Source organism: Sminthopsis crassicaudata, chromosome 2 (assembly GCF_048593235.1).
Source record: "Sminthopsis crassicaudata isolate SCR6 chromosome 2, ASM4859323v1, whole genome shotgun sequence".
NCBI classification, from domain to species: domain Eukaryota; kingdom Metazoa; phylum Chordata; class Mammalia; order Dasyuromorphia; family Dasyuridae; genus Sminthopsis; species Sminthopsis crassicaudata.
In genome coordinates, this window is record NC_133618.1 from 481,443,393 (window position 1) to 481,463,679 (window position 20,287).

General features: G+C 39.2%; 1 long non-coding RNA gene across 1 annotated transcript in view; it reads left to right on the forward strand.

The window, feature by feature from the left end:
* The first annotated feature begins 12,975 nt into the window (after nt 1-12,975).
* Nucleotides 12,976-20,287, forward strand: part of LOC141553633 (uncharacterized) — a 49,144-nt gene continuing 41,832 nt past the window's right edge. The window contains exon 1 of the long non-coding RNA XR_012485558.1: nt 12,976-13,119. This is a non-coding gene — a long non-coding RNA (uncharacterized LOC141553633). The remainder of the gene's footprint in view (nt 13,120-20,287) is intronic.

The window sequence follows — 20,287 nt, forward strand, 5'->3', positions numbered from 1 at the left end:
ACCTCAGAACCCCAAAGGGGAATCATAGATACAAGTGTCCTCTCTGGACCTTGGTTTCTTTCTCTGTAAAATGGAAGTATTAGATTAGCCCTCTCAGATCTTTTAACTTTAAAACCATAGTATTACATGTGGGTAGAGAAAGGAAAAATCACACTACTGTATAGAAAATATCTCCCCCATAACCAATGAGGTAGGTATTATAAATAATAAGCAAACACTGACCAATTAACTCTTGGCAATTCACTTGAGTAAAGTACAAGATATAAGGATCAGGGAACAGAGACAATGAAATGTTAGCACTTGCCTTTTTCCTTGAGTGGTTTTTGCCCTCTCACTCACAGGTTGAGCCCAAGAGTGGGAGTAACAGAGTTTAAAAGCAGAAAAGCAGCTTCTGTCAAAGTGTCTAAGGCAACTAGTGTTGAAGTTCTGGGCCTGGAGTCAAGAAGGTTTACATTCATATCTGGGTTCAGATACTTATTAGCTGTGTGAGTTTGGGCAAGCCATTTAACATCTGCTTGCCTCAGTTTCCTCATCTGTAAAATGGTGATACTAAATAGCATCTAACTTGAAGGTTTGTTATAAGGATCAAATGAAATAGAATTTGTTTAAAAAAATTTTTAAAGCACTTTAGCACTGTCTGTCACAAATTAAGTGCTATTCTCTTCTTTCTTCAGCCCTGAGAAAATAATTCTGTTTTTCCTCCATGCCTCTAGGAAAAAAAGGGGGCAGGAAGGTGAGATTTTTCTCTCCCTTCCATATTACTGATAATGGCTCTTACACCAGAAGCACTTAAGTATAGGAGACAAGTACTTACAGGCAACCTACTGATTCCCGAGTCTAGTTCAAGGGTTAAATGGAGGTTGGAAAGAACAGAGAGAGCTTAAGGCCCAAGCCTGGGCCCCTGCGTCTCAGGAGAAGGCAGTCCCCAGAGTCAAGTCTCTGCTGAGCCTGCTGTGGAGGTAACAGAGACTGTACCAGTTAATAAGTGAAAGAAGACAATTGAACTTAGGTATTCCTGATTCTAGGCCCAACAATGTAATCAAATGCACCACCAACTGCCTCCAGAATCAGCATTATGCAACCCACAAGTACACTCAGTAGATCATTAGAACAGTGGGTCAATGGGAACAAGTCAAAGATGTCTACTACTGCAGCATTGAAGATATGAGTCACACCTTTTCATATGTACCCTAACAACATCAGTTTCATGTGTTTATTTCTATTTTAATATATTTTATTTTTCTCCTAATTATGTATTAAAACAACTTTTAACCATTTAAAAAAATTTTTGAGTTCCAAATTCTATCTTCCATCTTTTCCTCCCCCTTTCCTGAGAAGGTAAACAATCCGATACTGTTTACTTTATTTACTTATAAACTCTTTCTACTGAGGTAGTGTGTTCTTGTGGGAGGGTGTGCCCTAGGATTATGGGAAAGCTGTTTTGTACTAAACTATTCCAATACATGCATTGGTTTTGATCTGTGTCCTCTGGCTACTAGGGATAGACACATTGCTGGGGGCTCATCAAATACAGTTTTAGGAGCATATAGCCCCAGAGGGCCTTGAATTTGAGGTAGTTATCCTCTGGGGGAGACCCAATCTGCCAATGTCACTTGTGGGAGATTGTGCAAAAAAGACTCAGAAAGAGGAAGTTATAATTTTAGTGACAAAGTCAGAAAGAGGAGGACGGGGACTAAAACAGACCGTGTCATTCCCACTCCAGTACTCCTTTATACAACGTGACAGATTATTCATAAGTTTTAGCCAGACCTAGTTACACTTCATAGAATCATAGGGGAAACTAAAAACTACGGAATCACGCCCCTGATTAGGAAAATGAAGCTGAGACAAGTGCAGTGACCCCTAAGGTCAGTGTCCCAGCCCTGCACAAGGTGCCTCTCATAGATGGAACGTTTTGGAGAGAAGCAGTATTTCTGGATGCTCCCCTGCACAACAGGTGCAACTGAATTCAGGTGACTGACCGGCCCTGGGGAAATCCACCAGCCGTGTCCATGGCTCATTCCGGAGCCCCTCGGCTCCCGCAATGGCAGCGGGTCGATGGCGGTGGGGGATTTAGATTAATCACCCTGCTTCAGTTTAAACCCCGCTTCAGATCTGTTAGTTGTAGGTCCCTAGCAAATGATAACTCCTCATCCCTCATTTGTCCACATGTAAGATGAGCTATATATAATGACAGCACTTACCTCCCCACTCAACCTTTTCCTTCCTCCTTCCCCTGTACCTAACTCTGTCCCTTTTGTTACAACTCCTCGGCTTTTCCCTCTGTGCTTCCTTTCTCTCCTTCCCTTATCCTCTGCTATTCCTTCATAGGGTTCTTCTGAGGATATAACAGAGTATTTTTTCGGGGCTTTGCAAGCCGCAATAGAAACGCTCTCTGGCCTTCTGAAAACGAACCTGCGTTTCCCTCAGCCCTTCAGGACCCCGGCCCAGGGCCTTCTCTCTCAGTTTGGATACCCGTCTCCACCTCCGCCTGCGTCCAGGGGATTTAGGGAGGGAGGGAGTCGAGGGAGGGGCAAAGAGGCCTCCGTTCCAATTCCGAGCCAGGAGGCGGAGCCTCGGAGAGCTAGAAGCCAGCCTTTGGCTGTAAACAGGTGAGCTGGCTCGGGACCGCACCCCCAGGGGCCGCCCGCAGAAAGCCGCTGCCCAGATGGATTACTTCGTGGAGGGAAGCAGGTGGATCCACATTGGCTCCCCGGGTCCCGGGGCCACATTCACGGCCTTGACGCGGCTGGGCCAGGGCTGCCGCCGCAGCGAGACTGCGGACCCCTCTCAGACTTTTCCTGCCCAGGTGAGGTTCCTGGCGCGGATCTCCCTGGAGCGTCCCTGACACGCCCCCGCGCTGGTGAGGACTGTTCGAAGCCGGGAAATGTGCGAAGGCCGCCCCTGGAGGGCTGGGGGATTTCAGGCTCCGGGTGTGTTCCTAGGGCTAGGGTTGACCTGAATTAGGGAGCAGGGGACTGTGAACCCTGACGAGCCATTGTGTCAGATACAGTGAATTCAGCTGGAGCCTCTATGTCTTCCCACCTTTTCTTTCCTCCTTCCCCTTTATTCTGTCCCTTTTCTTACAACTCTTTCCCTCTATATCTGCTTTTTCTTTTTCCTTCCCTTATCCACTCGGATTCCTTCTGAGGTGGGGAAGAAAGGAGGAAAACATTTATTAGGTGCCATTTTGTGCCAGCCACTGTTAAGCTCTTCAAAGATATTAATCATTTATTAAGCATTTATTAAGCACATACTCTGTGCCCAGCCCTGTTACCAGAAGAGGCATCGGGTCTCATTTAATTCTCACAAGTCTGGGCGGTGGGAGCTATGAGTATTATCCCCATTTTACCACTGATGAGGAAATCGAAGCAGAAAGCCGGTAAGCCACTTTTGTCCAGGGCACCACAGCTGGGAAGTTTCCGAGATCGAATTCGATTTCTTGACTACAGGCTCAACATTCTATGTTGTGATCGCCAAGCTGCTTTGATGGTGATGAGGGTGAACTCTAAAATTGTGTCCCCATTAATTTGTAAAAGAATCACTGAAACTGTGTCCCCTCTGATCTGTAAAACATTTGGTGGCCTGTAAGGGAAGAGTCTGGCTTCCTCTGGCTTATCAAGGTAAGTCCCCCCCAATTTATTTCTCTCCCTCAATCTTATAGCTGGGGTTATAGGCCCCAGCTACTGGGAGAAGGCTTGTTTGTGTCTTTGTGAGCTCCACATTAGGCAGTTTTCCTTTATTGGATCCACCCAGAATTGGAAATTCTTGCAATTTTCTGCAAAGTTCCTAGGGAATCTTTGCCACCTTTTCATCTTCTCTGGGATGCCAGAGGAGATGGAGTGCTATAGGTTGACTTTGTGCAAAATTTTATGGCTTTTGGCAAGGATGAGACTGTCTTCTTTCATGCCATTTTGTCTGTGTCTGCATTTCTGTGCAGAATGTCTGTGTCACTTGTCAGATTGGCTAAGATGACAGGAACAAATAATGATGAATGTTGGAGGGGATGTGGGAAAAGTGGGACACTAATACATTGTTGGTGGAGTTGTGAAAGAATCCAGCCATTCTGGAGAGCAATTTGGAACTATGTCCAAAAAGTTATCAAACTGTGCATACCCTTTGAATCAGCATTGCTGCTATTGGGCTTATATCCCAAAGAAATACTAAAGAAGGGAAAGGGACCTGTATGTGCCAAAATGTTTGTGGCAGCTCTTTTTGTAGTATCTAGAAACTGGAAGATGAATGGATATCCATCAATTGGAGAATGGTTGGGTAAATTATGGTATATGAATATTATGGAATATTATTGCTCTGTAAGAAATGACCAGCAGGAGGAATACAGAGAGGTTGGAGAGACTTACATCAACTGATGCTGAGTGAAATGAATAGAACCAGAAGATCACTGTACACTTCAATGTTGTATGAAGATGTATTCTGATGGAAGTGGAAATCTTCAACATAAAGAAGATCCAACTCACTTCCAGTTGATCAATGATGGACAGAAATAACTATACCCAGAGAAGGAACACTGGGAAGCGAATGTAAATTGTTAACACTACTGTCTATCTAGCCAGGTTACTTATACCTTTGGAATCTAATACTTAATGTACAACAAGAAAATGGTATTTACACATATATATTGTATCTAGGTTATACTGTAACACATGTAAAATGTATGGGATTGCCTGTCATCAAGGGGAGGGAGTAGAGGGAGGGAGGGGATAATTTGGAAAAATGAATACAAGGGATAATATTATAAAAAAAATTACTCATGCATATATACTGTGAAAAAAATTATAAATAAAAAAAAGTTGAAAAAAAAAAAAAAGAATGTCTGTGTCATGTTTGCTCTGTGAGCTAGATTTTGTTACCTGGAAATATTTAAAACATAACCAGCAAGAAAAAAACCTTTATGCTGTAGTTAGGATACTGGGAAATTTTCTTAAAAAGCCTAACTTTTTTCCTGTGGATTTCCAGTCTGGCCAAGCTAGCGTCTACACAAAAAAGTTAATTAAAATGAAAAAAACATCTTAGTGGATTCTCAAGTTTTGAGAGCAATGATTAAGAAGTTTGGCAATTAATTGTTTTAAGACTGCAAAAAAAATTCCTGAAACATTAAGAATGAATCCAGGAATTTGCCCCATTCTGGAAGAAAAGAAAAAGGAAACACAAATTAAGTAAATAGCAACTTTTTGCTAACTCTTCCTTGACTCCTATTTTGTCCAGAGTCCCCTTTTGCTCCTTTGGGAAAGCACCCCAGAAGGTATTAAGGAACTTTCTCTGCCCCACTCCCCAGAGTTTAAAGATTGCTAATAAGATCAATATAGCCCATGTCCCTCTATTTGCTAACTTCTTTCATCTCAAATCAGATTAAAAACTCAAATTCTGCCTCACCTGCAAAAACAGGGGAAGTAGTTGTGGGACCCCACACAACCTTGCCTAGCACCTCATCAGCCCAGGTTGGGGGAGTGGGGATCAGGTTCCCTGGTCAATATTCCCTGAGCCCTGGCACCTGAAATTATCATCAAAGAGAGATCCTGGCCCCAGTCACCCCAGCTTTCAGCAGGTTCTGTCCAGGAACTGCTTGGGAAGAATTCAGGTACACCTGCCAACCATCCAGCATAGCAGTGTGAGGTGAGAAAGCCAATCTGTCTCTGAATTTGGTAAGATCACCATTTCTGTGAGCAGGAAGATCATTATATACTTCAACAACAATACTATATGATGATCAGTTCTGATGGACATGGCTCTCTTCAATAATGAGATAAACCAAATCAACTCTAATAGAGCAGTAATGAATTGAACCAGCTACACTCAGCGAAAGAACTCTGGGAGATGACTATGAACCACTACATAAAATTCCCAATCCCTCTGTTTTTGTCCACCTGCATTTTTAATTTCCTTCACAGGCTAATTGTACACTATTTCAAAGTCCGATTCTTTTTGTACAGCAAAACAACTGTTTGGACAATGTATACATATATTGTATTTAACTTATATTTTAACATATTTAACATGTATTGGTCAACCTGCCATCTGGGGGAGAGGGTGGGGGAAAGGAGGGGAAAAGTTGGAACAAAAGGTTTTGCAATTGTCAATGCTGAAAAATTACCTATGCATATATTTTGTCAATAAAAAGCTATAATTAAATAAATAAATAAATAAAAGAGGGAAAAAAAAAGATCACCGTTTTTATTTCAATTGTGGATATGTGTTAGCTATGTAATTTATAGCAAATTATTTTATCTCTGCCCAGTTTTCTGATTTGTAAAGAGAAATAATTGTTGTGAAGACTACATGATTGCAAAAGTGCTTATCATAAAACATACTATCTGATTGTTAACTACTTTATTGGATATGATTGCTTCATATTTAATGACTTTATGGGTTTTTTCAGATGTGATCAACTGACAAATGATTTCTATGTGTATGTAAAGTAATTTAGAGATATGGTGGTAAAAGCAATTTTAAAGGAACTCTAATTAAAGCCTACTCCAGGGATATGCAAATTATAGTCTATTTGCACTGATAGAGTTAACAGAAAAGTTTGGGAACTTTAGGAAAACAGAAAAGCAGTACGCTACTATTTTTAAAACTCTAGCTACAAACAGCCTGCTTTTTGAGTTATCCAGAGTCAGACTTCTGAGGGCCCTGTCAGTAAAAATTGGCACCTTAACCCTTTTCCTGGCTCTCAGAAGAGAAATGATTTTTGTAAATTGGAAAATAACCAAATGGCAATTCAGTTTGTTTAGAACATTTAATCAGAATCTAGAGAATCTCATTAACTAAAGTTAAGCCAATTTAAAAATCTATCTAATTTTAAGAATTGTCTGCTTTCTCCCTAAAACAAAAGGGAAACTTGTTTAAGGAAATAGAAACTTCAGCTAAGACTATTTGGCCATTACTTAGGAAAATTTAAAAATTGTTAACTAAGTTATTTGGATTTATTGTCATCATATTAAATCTAGAACTTAATTACTGTATGTGAAACAAGAGGGATGACATGAAAGCCTTATCAGTTCACTTCCAAGTATAAAGTATGCAATGCCTTTTCCACCTTCACAGAGTGAGAAGTATCAAATAGCACAGCACATGAAAACACTAAGAATAGTTGGGGTGGGTAACAGCAAGCTTACCCCCTCCCGGGGGTCTCTGTCAACTCCCCTTAATTTGTAAGCTTGCCAGTTTTCTTGAAACTATCAGGGTAAGCAAAATCAACAGCCCTGAGAAATGAGCCTATTTAGGATTTATATTTCTAAACAGGGAAGGTGTTTACTAAGAATATATAAGCTTGTTTTATGATTCATCCTTTGCACCAGGATAACTTTAAACATATAAAACATGTTAAACTAAAATCTCATATGTAAGTCCTGGTTAACTTTTAAAATAATGTATCTAGTCCTGAGCTGTGATTAGTAGAATTTGCTATTAGAGATAAAATCTCTTGGAACTATATTCTTTTGAGTTCTGAATTTGATTCCCTGACCATGAAGTCAGTAACCCACCATTCCAGAGAAATGCTGTAAGTTACTCAGAGGAATGCCTTCCTGGATGTCTTATCTGGGCAAGAGCTGGGAGGACGATCTTGGCCTCTGCTTAAGATGGGATCCTTCCTTAGTTTCTCAGTTCTATTTTTTTGTTTCCCACCTGATTATTCCTGAGTCTGGCTATGAGGTGGAATTATTACTGCATGATTGGCTGTCAAACAGATCTAAGGATGCTTTATCCTGTCATGTGTGTGTTCTCAGGATGAAGCCTGAAGGATCTGTTTTGATGTTGTTATAATCATGTCCCTGCTTTTTCCACTTATAGGAAATGTCTATATTCTGAGCAAATGGTCAGTAGAAGCCATGAGCCCAATACAAGTATCCCAGGGGACATAATGGTTTTCTACCTTAGCTTTTTTTCTTAGATTGCAGATATTTTATTAACATAAAATATCATTGAAATTGTTTTTTTTAACTTTTTATTTTCAAAACATATGCAATTTTTCAACATTAACTCTTGCATAGCCTTGTGATTCAGATTTCCCCCCTTCCTCCCACTTCCTCCCCTAGATAGCAAGCAATTCAATATATGTTAAACATGTTAAATATGTATTAAATCCAATATGTGTAAACATATTAATACAATTCTCTTGCTGCACAAGAAAAATCAGATCCAAAAGGAAAGTAAATGAGTAAGAAAACAAAATGCAACAAGTGATCAACAGAACAACAGAGAGAGTGACAATGCTTTGTTGTGGTTCACACTCAGTTCCCACAGTCTCTCTCTGGATATGGAATGGCTCTGTTTATCACAAGATCATTGGAGCTGGATCAATTCTCTCATTGTTGAAGAGAGCCACGTCTATCAGAATTGATCATCATATAGTCTTGTTGTTGTCATGTATAATGATCTGGTCCTGCTCATTTCACTCAGCATCAGTTCATGTAAGTCTCTCCAGGCCTCTCTGAAATCATCCCACTGGTCATTTCTTACAGAACAATAATATTCCATAATATTCATATACCATAATTTATTCAGCCATTCTCCAATTGATGGGCATCCACTCACTTTCCAGTTAATGGCCACTACGAAAAGAGCTGCCACAAACATTTTTGTACATGTGGGTCCCTTTCCCTCCTTTAAGATCTCTTTGGGATATAAGCCCAGTAGTAGCACTGCTGGATCAAAAGGTATGCACAGTTTGATAACTTTTTGAGCATAATTCCAAATTACTCTCCAGAATGTTTGTATGTATTCACAATTCCACCAACAATGCATCAGTGTCCCAGTTTTCCCACATTCCCTCCAACATTCGTCATTATCTTTTCCTGTCATCTTAGTCAATCTGACAGGTGTGTAGTTCTACCTAGATCTTAAAGATGCTTTCTTTTGGATTTCATTGCATAAAACATTCACAATTTCTTTTTTGCCCTTGAAGGGGCAAATTCAGGGGAGCATAACCCCCCCCCAATGAATATGGGCAGTCATGTCCATAACATGGACTTAGCTTAGGACTTCTGTGACAACCCCACATATTAGGACAGGTCCTGCTATCCAGGATGAAGATGATGTCTTGATCTGCAGCCCCACCCAAGAGTCTTGTCTGGCTGCAGCCATGCAAACCCCTAACTTCCAGCCCCCTCTCCCCATGCTGGGCTATGAAGTTTCTTTGTCTAAAGGCCCACACAGTCTATCAATTTGATTAATCACTCCCTGAACTGTTGTGTACTTTCCTGGGCATGGCTGGATTTTATACCTAACTTTAATTATTACCTGGCTCCTCTATGATTCTATTCAAGATCCTGACCCCAATTCCCCTGGAATGGGGCCCTGATTAGGCCAAGATTTTTATCTGAAAGCTAAACTAATCTCTTGCCCTGGCCTTAGCCCTGCCTAAAGCCTTTTACACTGTACATTAACGGGAGGCGGGGCCAGGTCCTTAGGGGTCTTGACTCAACTAGGATCTCTGAAACCCTATCCCAGACCATTGCTTACTTCTCACAGAAACTTGATGTTTTGGGGGTGACCCTCCTGCCTTAGAGCTAGCTGCCACTGCCCTTCTAATTAAGGAAGCTCTAAGCTCACCCTAGGCCATACATTAGAGGTTCTAACCCCGAACTGGTTCAGAACATTTTGAAAGCCAAAGGGCACCAGTGGCTTGCTGGTGGGCAGCTTGCTGGATATCAGGCTCTCCTGATGGACACCCCCAACCTGACTCTCCAGGTGTGTTACACTCCCAGTCCTGCCACCCTGCTCCCTGATGGGGCACATCATTGTGAGGAAGCTTTAGATTCTGTCTACTCCAGCCGACCTGACTTGAGGGACATTCCTCTTGACAACCCCGATGGTAAATAGTTTACAGATGGGTCGAGTTCTCTTGAAAAGTGGAAAAGAAAGGCAGGTTATTCTGTGGTGACCCTCAATGGCCCCCTGGAAGCTAAGCCACTGCCTCCTGGGACTTCTGCCCAGAAAGCTGAACTCATTGCCCTGACCAGAGCTTTGGAACTGGGGAAAGGAATGAGAGTGAATATCTCTACTGACTCCAAATACGCTTTTCATATTTTGCAAGCTCACAGGGATATATGGAAAGAAAGGGGACTTTTGACAGCAAAAATATTCTATTATCCCTACACCTTCATGCCAACTTCTAACCCAGAGGCAAGCCAGTAGGAACTTCTTTTGTCTGCCCAGTTCTTTGCCCAGCGACAATGGTCCAGCCTTCACCTCTCAAATAGTTCAAAGGTGGCTGAGGCACTCAAGATTACTTATCATCTCCCCTCTGCCTGGAGGCCTAAATCTTCTGGGAAGGTGGTCCTTACTAACTGTGCCTGGAGACCCCAGAGAATTGGTGAAGAATCACCCATTAGAAAGGACCATTTGTAGTCATTCTGACTATTCCAACTTGCAGGTTTCCCTAGCAGGACTCATGTTTCTAGAATTAAAAGTGCTATTCCTGTGAACCCATAGAAAACCTGAGAGGACCTGACACTAGTCTTCCACAGGACTCTTGGAAACAGGGAAACATACTGGACAGAGAAGGGTGAAATTGCCTGTGGCGTTCTCTCTCTCACTCTAGCTTTCTTTTTTTTTCCTTGTTATTTTTATTTTATTTTATATTTTTTGCTGAGGCAATTAGGGTTAAGTGACTTGTCCAGGGTCGCACAGCCAGGAAGTGTTGTGTCTGAGGTCAGATTTGAACTTGGCTCCTCCTGACTAGGGTTGGTATTCTATCCACTGCGCCACCTAGCTGCCCCTCTTGTTATTTTCCACTTTTTCCAGGTGTACCTTTATAACTCCAAGGATGGGAGCTTGGCTCCTAGCATTTTTCTCTCCAGTTCTCCTGATGTCACTGTGGGCCCCCAGCAGTGGAGAGATAATTCCTTAGTCTTTAGTCAGACTAGGGAACTCTGTGGGCAATGGGGTCATTTAGGATTGTTGGGTGGGCCCTCAGCATCCTCTTGGCAGCCCACATATGTGACCTGATGCTTTATTTGCAAATTCTCATTTGTCCCCATCTCTACCTCATTTGGGGAATAACTTTAACTTGATTATCCCCCATTTTCTTGCCAGAAAAGATATCTTTCTCACATAATAATTGCAGGATATCCATTCCAAAATTATTCTGGCAAACTCTCTCATAATGCTTTTATACCATCTTCCTTGAAGCTTCTTCATAAACCTCCTGAGAACTAACATTCCTATTGGTAGATTTGTTTCCTCCAGACTACAAGCTATGAACTCCTGACTCTTTGTTCACCCTGAATACCATCGGCTAACTGATTCTGACACTCAGGACCCCTCTGACTATTGCTGCCACCATCTTTAAGTCACTTGCCTCCCCTCATCTGCCATACTAGGCAGGGACAGCTTTTACACCCCTGATCAGCATGAAGCAGCTCCAGAAGATGAGATCTCCATCCTTTGTCCCAAATGAATTTGGGGTGAAAACTTCTTGAGAGAGGACATGATGTAATATAGCTTCTAGGGGAGACAACAATAATTTTAAGGTCCTCTGACCTTAGAGGGTTTCTGTTCTAACAATCTGCCAGTGATTCTAAATCTTCTGGCTTTGGAATATGATCCAGAGGCCCTCTTAGAATGCTGCTGTTCTGTCAATGATTATAAATGTCCTGTGGCCTAGGAATATAATAATATTTTTTCCCTTAGACTTTAGGGAAGATATATTAGTGATCCTGAGACTATTGTTCTAACACTCTGTCAGTGATTTCAAGTCTTCTGGCCTTAGAATAGTCCTACAAACATTACTGTCTGTAGACCAATGATGACCAAATTCTTGAGAGCACTCCTAGGTCCTACTTCTAGGCCATAAAATTAGCATATCAATAACATGAAAGACTAGTTAAATGTACCTCCCTTCTTCTATTTCTTTGCTAAATTCTCTAGTAATTTAGACTGCTTCAATTGGCCTTACAATTACAATAAACTTTGTTCCTTGAGTTGGATATGGTTCAAGCTTACAAATTCTTTTGAGATACCTCACAACACCAGTTTGTGACCCCTAGCCTTTTGGGTTCCCTTCCCAATCTCAATAAAGGGAGGTATTATAGTTTTATGTAATAAGACTCTTTATTTTAATCTAAAAATCAGGAGACCCGACGTATATCCTGCCCTGTGAAACTTTGGGCAGGTAACTTACCTTTTATTGTGCCTCAGTTTCTCCATCTGTTAAATGAAGGGGTCAGATTAGATGATTTTGTCCCTTCTGGAACTTGTGTTCTAAAGGTATGATTCTGTGGATTTGTGTGACTCTCCTAGGAAAAAGATTCTATAGTTCATGCAATTATCTGATGACATGACCCCATGAACTTCTGGGGGGAAGCCCTGAGCATGAAGAGGGGGTAATTTGATGCTAATAGAGCCATCCTATGCTACTGTCTGTAGAATACACGAAGGAGAAAGTACAGTAAAAGAGGCCCAATCTCTCTACTAGCAGAACCCATTATTAACAATTCATTGTGATAGCATAATGTTTTGAAAAGATGAAATATTTTCAGGAAAGGCAGTGGATAAAAGACTGGATTCAGTGTCAGCAAGACTTGGGTTCAAGTCCCATCTCTCATATGCTGATTCTGTGGTCCTGGACAAATCTGTAAACTTCTCAGAGGACTCTAGATTGCAGAGCAATTGCTGATGTGTACTGGCAAGGGGGAGCTTTCTCCCTGTTCGCTATGTCTGTGCAATCCAAAACAAAACTCCAAAAAAGTTTTTTTTTTTTTTTTTCCCACATTCATTTTTTCCCTTGATCTTTGTGATAGGAAGGAATATGTATTAGTTATCTCCATGATATGGATGAAGAAATCCAGGCGCAGAGATGTAAACAGACTTGGCCAATCATTCAGCCAATGGCAGGGCAAGAACTAACTAGCATCTAGGTTTATTGTTACTAGCCCAGGATTCTTTCCATTAGCTGTCTGACAGCTCTGTTACTCATAGTAACATAACTAATAAATAGAATCATGGGATTTAGAACTGGGAGGAGTTATAGGTAATCTGGTCCCTGTTCCACAAAAGTGGGGAACTTCTTGACCACAGCTCTGAGCAGCTTGATGACAGCATTTAGAGCTGAACTAGACTTCAGAGATCCACTGTCTTCAGGAAAAGTAGGATCAGGTATGTGTTGTGGTGATCCAGCTGACACTAAGCAGCTCCTGTGTCAATCTTGACCCTTAACTTGAAGGTAAATACTGGTACATACTGGTCAAGCGAATGATTAGAGGTCTTGGGGCCGAAACGATCTCAACCTATTCTCAAACTTTCAATGGGTAAGAAGCCCGGCTCGCTGGCTTGGAGCCGGGCGTGGAATGCGAGTGCCTAGTGGGCCACTTTTGGTAAGCAGAACTGGCGCTGCGGGATGAACCGAACGTCCAGAGCAGAATGAGAGAACTCAAATCTCTTAATATCTAAATTGCTTGTCATCTTTCTGTGGGGGAAACTCTGGTTACAGAGTGTCTTCCAAAATATTTATCAAACCCTTGATACTTTATTTTTTTTTTATCAAAACTTTTTATTTACAAAATATATACATGGGTAATTTTTCAACATTGAACCTTGCAAAGCCTTCTGTTCCAAATTTTCCTTTCCTTCCCTCTATCCCCTCTCCTAGATGGCAGGTAGAACAATACATGTTAAATATGTCAAAATATATGTTAAATTCAATACATGTATACATATTTATACAGTTATCTTCCTGCACAAGAAAAATCAGATCAAGAAAAAAAGAAAAAAAAATGAGAAAGAAAACAACAGAAAGAGTGAGAATGATGTGTTGTAGTCCACACTCAGTTCCCAGTGTCCTCTCTCTGGGTGTAAATGGCTTTCTGCATCACAAGACCATTGTTGAGGAGGGCCATGTCCATCAGAATTGATCATCATATAATCTTGTTGTTGAAGTGTATAATGACCTCCTGGTCCTGCTCATTTCACTCAGCATCAGTTCATGGAAGTCTCTCCAGGCCTCTCTGAAATCATCCTGCTGGTCATTCCTTATAGAACAATAATATTCCATAACACTCATATCCCATAACTTATTCAACCATTCTCCAGCTGTTGAGCATCCACTCAGTTTCCAGTTTCTGGACACTACAAAAAGGGCTGCCACAAACATTCTTGTACATATACCCCTGATACTTTAGCCCTGAAAAGAAAAGCCTTATTGAGGAAGGCAGTGGACTCACTAAGGAGGAAAGAAACTTAAAGTATTGTGTGAATGTTAATGTAAATTCAGGAGTTTCTGGGGTATATTCAGTAATATTCAGTTTTGGTAGTTGGCTCTGGGAAGGTCTGATGAATCACTGGCTATAAATATGGGCATCTTTGGAGGAATATTTATTATTCTCTTTTTCTTGTGCTGACTTCATTTCTTGCTTCCATAGGGAAGTTGACAAATGAAGTTGAATGTACAAGTTATCCTAATCTCAAGAACTGCTGCTAATACTTTCTCTTGAAGGTGAGAGTGTAGAGTAGAGTGACTTCCCAGGATTTACCCAAACAAGATTGACCTCTTAGAGCAAAGGGTCCCCTGAAGCCATATTCCTGTTCATAACTAAGAATACCTTTAAAAATCATACCTAGCTGGATTTTGATTTTCCATTCTGGAAAGGTTTCTTAAATTGTTTATTTGCAGAGATCAAATCACAATACTGATTAGGAGTTAAGCAGGGGCTAAGACATATTTTGAGTGTAATTTTCTTGAGGACAGGGCTTGTTAAGGAGTTCAGAGTCATGAAATGTTAACCTGTGATCATGTTTCATGGCCACAGACCATACTTTTAAATTACACAGTAAGGTTATGGAATGGGAGGGTCAATGAAAGAGAGCAAGACAGCAAGATTGAGAGAGAACTCTATGAATTTAGAAGGGGGGGGGAAGAAAGGTTTCATGTTTCTTTTGATGTGAAACTAAATTCAGTATAAAAATATAAACATTTTAGAATTTAAAAAAAATCCTCCATATGTATTACAAGTCACATGAAACATTCATTATTCCTTTCCCTCAAGTCTTTATGAGCTTAAAAAAATAATTCTGACAATGAGAATGAGCTCATTTTATCACATCTCTAGCATATCATCTCTAGAACTTAAGCTAGATATTTATCCTGTCTTCAGGCTGAATTGTGCTACTCTTAGAAAGTTTGAAATTAATTTTTTTTTACACTGCCCAATCTCAACTTTTCTATTGTTTTTGAAAAGAAGCCAAGATGAAGTCACTAATGTCTTCCAAAGAAGTTCACGAGAATAGCTCTTTGTTTAGATAAGAGGGAGGATATTTCCATGGATTTAAAGTTGGAATGAAAAAAGGTTCAGGTATCAGTTGTTTTACCTGTAGGAATTGGAGAATAAAACTTTATTGCAACTTCTCCAAATATTTCATTTTAATTTCTTATTTAAATTGAGAACTTTATTAAGAATTATGAGGTGGTCAAAGCAATATTGTAGTTGGGAGTGCTGGCAATTTACCACTCCATTTTTTGATATTCCTTTGCTTCTTATCCTTTCCTCTATTTAGAAGCAAAATAAGTAAACCACATAATAATAATAAAATAACAATATCATCAGTGCTTATTCAGTGATTTAAGATTTGTACAAAAAAAAATTTTTTAACAAAATTAGTTGTTTTTCATTTTTTGCTCCTAATTTGGAGTAAACATCCCTGTCTACCAACTTCAGTATTATAAATCAACAGTAAACAGCAGTTTAGAGACCAGAATACCATCCTATTTTATTTATGGGCTTATGATATAGTGAGGGAAGATGTACTGTGTACTCAAGAGGCTGTGATTTGGCAGAAGGGATTCACAGGTCAGGTAAGTTCAGGACCAGCTAATCTTTAAGGCCTTTTTTGCCTCTTAAAGTTTATGATTCTATAAAATATCATATGGCAATCCTAGAATAGGATTATAAAACCTTCTCTTGACATTAGGTCTCTCTTCCTTTATTCTCTTCCCTGTTTTGGAGTGATTGAATCTTAGATAGCACTGGTGGCCCTGGAATTTGGATGCCAGTACCTTTTTGGGGGGGAGAGGGGGCTATACATAATTCCTAGACAGCTGACTTAAGGAATGACAAATCAGAGCTTCCCCATTTGAACTGTATTTGGGTAGTTGTATCCCCTTCAAACTGAGATGAATTAGAGAAGCCTGGGGAATCCTTGAACTGTCTGAGCCAGGTGATGCTTTGCTGTCAAGTCTGCCTTTGCCATGCCAGCTTCCATCTAGGTTAGGGTCAGGTAATATTAAATGACACCCCAAATAGTCTAAATTATCTGCCACAACAGGCAAAAAAAACCTTTTAAAGTGGAAGGGAATAGGAATGCAATGAACCTTACTCTTATCAGAATTGGCTCAGAGAGAAAGTAACATACACACTCAATATGGGTACAGAAATTTATCTTACCCTGGGAAGGGGATACAAGAATGGTGGGAGAGTGATAGAAAACATATTGGAGGAGGGGGTGGTCAGAAGAAAAACACTTTTGAAGAGGGACAGGTGAAAGGAGAAAGAGAATAGAATAAAAAGGAAATAGTTATTGATAGTAATTGTGAAAAGAATTTTAAAGTTTCTCTGAAGGCTTCATTTCTCAAATGTATAGGGAACTGAGTCAAATTTATATCTATATCTATATATATATATGTATATATGCCATTCTCCAACTGATAAATGATCAAAAGATATGATCTATGTCCAAAGGGCTATAAAATCATGCATACTCTTTGACTTAACAATATTACTACTTAGCATATATCCCCATAGAGAATTTCTAAAGATCTATATGTACAAAAATATTTGAGAAGCTCTTTTTTCTCGACAAAGAATTAGAATCGAGGGGATACTCATCAATTGGGGAATGACTTAATAAATTGTGGTATGTGATTATGATGGAATATTATTGTTCCATAAGAAATGAGGAGCAGGATGCTCAGAAAATCCTGGAAAGTCCTCCATGAGCTTATGCAAAGTGAAATGTACTGTGTACAAAGTAACAACTATGTTGTGGGATGATCAGCTGTGAATGACTTTGCCGTTCACAGTAATACATGATCCATAATATACTCTGAAGGACTTAAGATGAAAAATGTTATCCAAACCCAGAGAAAGAACTGATTGTGTCTGAATACAGTGAAGCATACTTAAAAAAAAAAAAAAATCCTTTGTCTTGAGGTTTTTTGTTTGTTTGTTTGTTTGTTTTTTGGGGGGGGGCGGATTTTGTTTTCTTTTGCAATGACTTTTATAGAAATGTTTTGCATAATTTTACCTGTGTCTTCTCAATGAGATGGGGGGAATCTGCAGGCAGAAAGGGAAAAGATCCAGAAGTTTTTTGTAAACCATTTAAAAATAAATAAAATTATACTCCAGCTTCCTAAAATATAATCATTCTCTGGGATGATGTTCTTATTTTCTCTAAATCCTTCCCTCCCCTTCCTCCTCCCCCAATTTTTTCTTTTGGATTTGGCTGGGGACTTTTTCATTTCTAATATGCTTTGCTTAGTTTGCTAGTCTGCTGTAGATAATTCACTTGCAGAGAACTGAGTTTTCAATACTTTTCTCAATTGTCTAATTGAATGCATTTCCTTCATTTTAATTCCTGATGTTAATTTCCTGTAGGCTCTCTGGTATGGACTTTCTGTAAACTTGATTATTGTAGCACTATGCATGATGCATAGGAGGTGCTTAATAACATCTTTTTAAAAATACTATTTTACTTCCCCATCCCCAATTACATGTGAAAATGATTTTTAATTTTGAGTTCAAAATTCCCTACTACTCTCTTTTTCTCCTCCCTCTCTGAGATGGAAAACAATCTGACATAGGTTTATTCATATGCAGTCATGTAAATCATATTTCCATATTAGTCATTTTGTGAAAGAAAACTCGACCCTCCTTTCCTTTTACCTCTCCAAAAAAATGAGAAAGGAAATGAAAAATACCATTTCAATCTGTATTCAGATTCCATCAGTTCTTTTTCTGGAGGCAGATGGTATACAAGGTCATGAGTACTTTGGAATTGTTTTGGATCATTGTATTGCTAAGAATGGCCAAGTCATTCACAATTGATTATTGTACATTATTAGGTATACTGTTCTCCTGGTTCTGCTTACTTTACTCTGCATCAGTTCATGCAGCTCTTCTCAGGTTTTTCTGAAATCATTCTGCTAGCCATTTCTTATAATACAACAGTATTCCATTACAATCATGAACTACAACTTACCCATTTTTCAATTGATGGGCATCTTATTCCCTCAATATTCAATTCTTAGTCACCACAAAGAGCTGTGATATATATTTTTGTACAAATAGGTCTTTTATGCCTGCCTCCTATTTAAAAAAATCTCATTGGAATACAGACCTAGTAGTGGTATTGCAGGATCAAGGGGCATGCAATTTTAGTTTTTTTGAGTATAGTTCCAAATCACTCTCCAGAATGATTGAAGCAGTTCACAACTCCAACAGTACTTAATGCCTTTTATTGTCAAGGGAGGGCATTAAACTAGAGGCAGAGTTTTTTTCATAAAAAAAAGACAGCTCCTCCAACTTTCCTTCTAGCAACCCATAGAGAACCTTATTCTTCACAGAAAAACCTTCCAGCCCACATTAAAACCTTTCCATACATTAGTATCTTATTAACCAATGGACAAATAGTCCATGTCAACGTGTGAGACCTAGTTGCCCTGGGCAGTGTTCAGTGGCAAAGGAGTGTCCCACCAAAGGTCCTCTAAAATTAATGATCTATAGCAACTTTTCTCTAATCTATTGCTAGTAACTTAACAGAAATTCCTTGCTATATTTACATATTGAAATTGGGCAATTGGCAATCTTCTATTGGAGTAAATGGAAAACATAGCACATCGATCATTTGACTTTGCTAAGACAGTGTTTTCTGGAATAGTGGAGGGAGGTTATTTTAATTCTTATTCACCATGGGGAAAAATTCACTTTTGTTATCTACCTCTGGTTTTATACATAAACTCAATTGAGAACAGTTTTATTTTTCAAAATTTCATACCTAGAATAATCAAGAGATTGAAAAGCTTACCAGTGTTGTCAAGTTTTCTTTTTAAGAAAGCATCCTCTATTTAGAGTACTACATTCTTTTCTAATCTTAACTTGAATCATCTAGTCTGACTGAAGTTTAACTGAACTTTTGGATAAAGACAAATAGAAACGTCCATTGTACTCTCTGGAAGCCTGTATCATATTACCTAAACTTTACAATTTCATCCAATTAGTAACAAGTGTTTCCCACTTGAAAAAAATCATGCCCTGCTATTGTCCTCAACTTCTTGGATAAACTTGCCTGGATAAATGTTCATAGTCCCTAACACTAACTAACATTAAATTAGTATGAACTAAAACAGAAAGCAAGAAAAGCTAAATGGCACCATGGATAGTGACAGACCTAAAGTAATTATCAGCTGTGTGACCCTGGGCAAGTCATTAACTGCATGCCTTAATTCATCATCTATAAAATTAGCTGGAGAAGAAAATGGCAATTCACTTCAGAATCTTTGCCAAGAAAAGCCTGGAATGGGACCATGAAGAGTCAGACATGATTGAAACAATAAAGCATTATATTTTATAAATTCAAGTGCTTTTAATGAGAATGCAGATTTAATTAGATCAATTGCTGTTTCAGTTTCTTAAATTTTCTACATCCTAAATGGGAGGTGTGAAATGCTTCCCTAACACAGTAAATACAAGGTCTTTTTAGGAATGATCAAATTAAGGCAAGAAAAACTTACCTTACTAAGCTAGTGCCAGTTGCTATCAGTTGCTTCTTCCTCTTTTTAAAGTTAGTCTAATTGGGTATTACAAATCAGTTATCTTGTCTCCTTTACCTAAATTGTAAATGATTTATATCTATCTTGATTCCTTAGCAGGGTAGGAATATAATACTTAAAAATTATGCTAGTAAAGAATAAACTCTTGAGGGCATTAAATCAAAGATGGGAACAATCTAGAAGCAGAGCTAGAAGGAATCTTAACATAAAAAGTGAGAGCTTAGAAAAGGTTAACTGCTGTGCCCAAATTCCCATAGAGATTTAGTTAGGATTTGAATTTGGGTCTTCTAATTCTAAATCCAGTGTTCTCTTACCTATTAAATATTATACAAAGTAGGATAGGATCTGGGCAAAGTATCTTAGGGAAGGCTAATTTATAATTTTAGTATGTAAACTCTTGGAAGGTAGGGTTTATTTCATCTTTGTATCCCTAGCTTGTAAAAGTTAAGTAATGCTTCCTGAAGTGAATTGAAATCACTTTTACTAAGGACTGGATAAAAAGGG